Below are 5,163 nucleotides of genomic sequence, written 5' to 3'. Positions count from 1 at the left end.
GCTCGGTCTGGGTCGCCACATTCCTTCTGGCCACGGCTTTCAGCCGAGTGGAGACCATGGCTGGGCTTCTTCTGGGAGGGCTACGACCACTTGTCAAGAGAGACTCTAGTGTCAGGGGAGGAGGGACTGCACCCCACCCACACGCCTTCCCTGCATGCCCATGCCTGCGCGAACTGCTGCACAAACTGACACGCCATGCCCTTCTGACGCGCCACATCCTCTTTGCCCACCCTGTTTGCAGCGCAGCGGGTCCCTCATGCTCCCTGGGGCTGCTCTTGTTCGTGAGGGGCTTTGGCCACTACTGCTCCTGTCCCTGCCCGCGCTGAGTCAGCACTGCCGTTCATCAGGAGCCCGCTCTGCCGGTTCGGGGAGGGGGGGGGCTGGGGCACCCTCTCTCCTTGTGCTTTCGCCTTCGTGGTTTTGCCACTCTAGGAAGGGTCCCCTGGCACGATCCTGAATGCCAGAGCCCTTCTCCTCCGTGGCTTCTTTCTTCCTTCTTGTGCAAGAACAGGAGAGTCATCGATAACGATGGGCCGTGGGGCGGCCATGTGTACAAAGCAAACAGACGAGCAGTCCCTTCCCTTAACTCCACTCCACCCCTCCAGAAGTTCACAGTGACTGTGGACTGGTTTTGATTCCGCCAAACCCTCTCTGGCAGCCAGGGGCTCAGCAGAGAGAAATCCATGGCACCGGGCAACACAGTTGCCCCAGCTGTACTATCACAAGGACACCATCCCCGCATGTGGTCAAACCATCAACCTTTCAGTTAACAGCTAAACATGGTCACCCACCCTGCCCCAGAGACCCCAGCCAAGGCTGTTCCAGGGCACTGCTTTGCCATCAGGACAGTCCTCAGCGCTGAAGGAATGGGAAGGTCCCTGAGCCCATCCCACACCCCAGCCCCAGAGAGATGGAAACTTGCCCTTCACCCCACCTGCAGGGATGCTGGGGGGCAGAGGGGTGCAGAGGGAGGCCCAATGTCTGGATGAAGGGGTGTGAGATTTCTGTTGCCATGTCCCCTCCACCACATTCCTGGGGTGCCATCAGAGCTTGGGGGCACCTTACCCCAGGGGGCCATTTCCCTCACCCTGTTGCTCTGCTTCTGCTGTGGAGCTGGGGAACAGAGCGCTGTAGCCCTGGGTGGCAGAGGAGGCTCAGGGGAAGGGGTTTGCTCCTATTCATGGAAACACCCCGGGGGGACCAGAGCTTGGGAGCAACAACTACAGCAAGAGCCTCCTCCTGCCCCATCGCCCTGCAGAGACATTGAAGGGGCAGTGCTCTGCAGTGTAGCCCTGTGCCAGGATGAGGCCCCAGTGGAGAGGCGGTCCTGGCTTCCCCCATCTCAGGAGGATCCAAAAGCTGTTTTCTGTGTAGGGTCCCTGGGCACCCAGGGGACGACAGACAACAGGGCTGTGCTTGCTATAGACATGTCATGGAAAGAGTCTCTTCCTCCTGCCGGCAACTGGCAAGGGGGTGTAGGTCAGTGGCAGAGCACCCATTTCATACATGGGAGGTCCTGGGTCCGATCCTCAGCATCTCCAGGGGTGCTTTTGCTCTGACTCCCCAGACTCCGATGGGTGCAGGCTGGAGTTGGGGCACTGCTCTCTCCAGGTGCTGTGGGGCTGCCCTGCCCACCCAGGGCCTTGCCCTGGGGTCAGAAGGGCTGAGCTGAGGCAGCTGTGCTAGACCCCAGTTCAGGGCCCCGGCATGGGCCCTGCCCTGCCCCACAGACCACACCCCACACACCAGCCGTGATCCCTACTTGGCAGCAGAGATCCTACGGGGAGATGAGGGGTGGCCTTCAGGGAGGGGATGGACATCAGCAACGCACTGGGGTGCTGGCAATCCTTCAGTCCTTCCTGGCTGCACTGAGAGATGTGGTGTGAGGGTGCTGGTCCATCCCAGGTGTCCTGTGGGACCAGGGCTTTCAGGGGGTAAGTGTGTGAGATTGTCCCGTTCCAGGTAGAGATTCCACAGCACATGGGACTCACCCGTCTGTGCCAGTGCTTAGGGGTGTTTGAGCTGGAGTGACATTTCTTACCCTGATCCTGTCTCTAGGTGCTTTTTCCTCTGCCATCACCCCTGGCTTGAGCAGAGCCTCGGCCCAGGGAACCTGGAGAGGCTGAGGTCAGGCACAGCCCTGCAGAGGTGGGACTGGTGGGACCAGCACCCGCCTCTTGTTCCTGGCGGGGTTTGGTGTCTCCATCCACATCATGCAGGTGGGAACAGGGAGGAATCGGCTTGTCCCCGGCCATGCACAGGTGAGGAGGGCCAGGACTTGGTGCCTCGGCTGCTCCCCTGGCAAAAACCTCCAAAACTAAAATAGGTTGTGAGACACAGCCTTTCACTGCAGGGTATGCAGAGCCCTGGAACGGTGGGCCCAACTTCAGAGCAATAGGTACAAAAGTGAAGCAAAGAAGAAGGGGGCTGTGGGTATCTTATGAACACAGGATGGTGGGTGCCAGTATGGACACTGAGCTGTGGGCTCGAGCCACCCCAGGCAGGGACCAGGGAGACGAACCCAGTGTCTGTCCCATGCCACCTCCCCACCAGCTCTGCCCTCCCCGCGGTGTAGTAATTCTCCCTTACCCTGGCACCTGGCTGAGGCTGTGGAAAGCCCATGGGAGAGCAGCATGGGTGACACACATGGGCACTGGAAACAGCCTTCATCCCCTGGGAAAATCCCACCGGGGCAGGTTCCAGCCCTGCACCTCCACAAGGAGAGATGGGCCCGAGGCGGGGACAGAGGATCTGGCTCCGGGGCCAGGGGCTGCCAGCAGGAAAGCTCTAGACACCAGGATAGAGGGGTGTGTGAGCCTGGGCTCCCCGCAGGAGACCCTCCAGGGTCACCCCAGGGGTGGAGGAGCTCCCAGCAGGGAATGGAACAATGCTGTTGTGGGAGAGGGTGTTGGTGACAGCTGCCTCCTCCACTCTTCTCCTCCTGGGCCAGATCCTGCTGTTTGCAGTGCTACCTAGCTGTGGCTGGCCCCCACAGGGAGTTGTCCTGCCATGGACACCCAACACATCTTCTAGCCTGCAGCAGGGCAAGAGCTGGTGGGGTGTGGAGACCCACCAGCGGGAGCAGGGAGGGCAGTTTGGGCTCCAGGTTCCTGCCCAAGCATCAAACCCTTCTCCCCGCTCGTCTCCTGCATGAGAGGTGTCTCTGCCTATGGAAGCTGGGACAGGTGAAAGCCCCAGCGCAGGGAGAGGGGCCAGCTTTAGGGGAGGGACACAAAATACCCTCTGCCATGGAAATGTGCCCATGCGAGCATTGTCCCCGACACACCCTTCTCCTGGCCAGGGGCTGGATGACGGCTTAGGGCTGCAGCCCATGTCTCATGGGGATCTTTCTCCCTGCCTCTGGCCTCTTGTGGAGTAATCGCTGAGGGGCAATTTGGAAATTTACCCTCTAAGAACAGCATTGAAACAGGGTGGAACGTAGCTAGTACAACGAGTCTGCACCATGGCAATTCCCTAGACAACCCTAGATGTTGGCAGCACTTGGTGTGCTGACTCTGGGAGAGATTACATGGAGAGTGGAACAGAGTGGAGACGTCACGGCCACGCTCTGTGAACAAGGGAATTTAAAGGTACACAGTGTGTACATTAATAAGCTGCACATGCGATGTCCTGGGCCAAGGACCTGTCAACTTTGATGAAATGCTGTATTTGCAGTGAACTTTGCTTATTATAATATCATTAGAACACTAAAATGCACACCCCTCTCAAAAGTTACCCACCTCCCAAGGTGCGACCACCCCTCAATGAGCTTGCACACTGAATTTTTCCTAGTCTGTACCTTTAAACGCGAAGTGAGAGAATTTTGAACCAACCTTGATAAAGGTATGTATGACTAGAGTCACTCAAGCTCCACCTGCAAAGTAAAATACTATAAAATAGTGTTTTAAGAGCTGGATGTTAGGGAAGATACCATCGGTGTGTACTATTCTAACTTCTGGGATCAGTTGATGGGCTGACCCTCTCTTCCCCCTCATCAGGACGCCTTTGGGTAAGATTTGAACACTTGGTCATAGCAAGTGCCTCCCCAGGAAACTTAGAAATCTCTACAGAGTCACTTTACATCTTTTAACGCATTTATAGCCAAGTGGTGTTACTCATATTTGTGGCATTTGCACATGCTTTGTAAGGCAGTGAATTTATCACCGGCAATCCAAAGAACCTGTGTATCTGTCGCTTCAATAAATCGCACTATTGATTGACTCAGCCATGTGTGTGTTGTCCCTGAATGCGACTGTACCTCTGAGTGCGGCCGTGTGAGTTCAGGAGGTGCCCGGCTGAGCAGGTAGTGTGATGTTAGTAGTGCATCCGGACCCATGAGAGTCCAACGAAGGTGTTGGGCACGACCGGACTGCTAACGCTAACTTTGAGCATCATTCAGAACCGAAGCTCAGCTGCCCCCAGTGCCTCTGATATCTGAGGATCAACTGGAAAACAAGGGGGTTTAGTTTCTGCCAAGTTGCTCTGCCTCTTAACGCAACACCTCTCCCTCCTCTGCCTCCCACAACAGTGAAAGAAAGGTCCCCCCACCCTTTTTCTCCCATCCCTCCTGCACCTGCACCCAGGTACTGCCCCAACACGAACCCTCACTGACAGCCCTGGCCAGGCAGCAGGAGGGCAGGGCTGGGGGCTGGAGCGCAGCAGGAGGAGGGGTCCCAGGGCTGCCGTGGGGCCTTGCAGCCCCTGCCCAGGAAGGAGACAGCTCTGGGCATCTAGCAGCAGTGCTTGGGGTCCGCAAGAGCCCAAGGCAGCAGGGACAGCCCTCGGAGACCGGGGTCCTGGCAGAGCCATCGAAGGGGCAATCCCAGCCTGATGTTCCCCAGCAAGTGGCTCTGGGCTGCCTCCTAACCACTGTGGGAGGTGATTCACAGGACGTGTTCCCCGGGGGCTGGCTGGGGTGTTTGGGGCACTGTAGCCGCCTTAGGGCTCACTCCTGTGGGGCCATGGCCCAGGGCTCGCGCCAACATGGCAGCTCCGTCGTGGCCTCTGTGCTGTGGGACCAGCGTGGCCCAGGCAGGGCCTGGGGGAAAGAGCAACTGGGGAATGCTGGCGTGAGGCGGTGGGCACTCTGGAACTCTGTCTGGGGTGCATCACGGGACCTTGCAGAGAGCCGCTTTTGCTGGAAGCTGTAGCTGGCAGGACGGA

The sequence above is a fragment of the Phaethon lepturus genome, unplaced genomic scaffold, assembly GCF_000687285.1.
Source record: "Phaethon lepturus isolate BGI_N335 unplaced genomic scaffold, ASM68728v1 scaffold15811, whole genome shotgun sequence".
Taxonomy (NCBI): Eukaryota; Metazoa; Chordata; class Aves; order Phaethontiformes; family Phaethontidae; genus Phaethon; species Phaethon lepturus.
The sequence above is the reverse complement of the archived record's forward strand: the minus strand, read 5'-3'. Positions refer to the sequence as shown.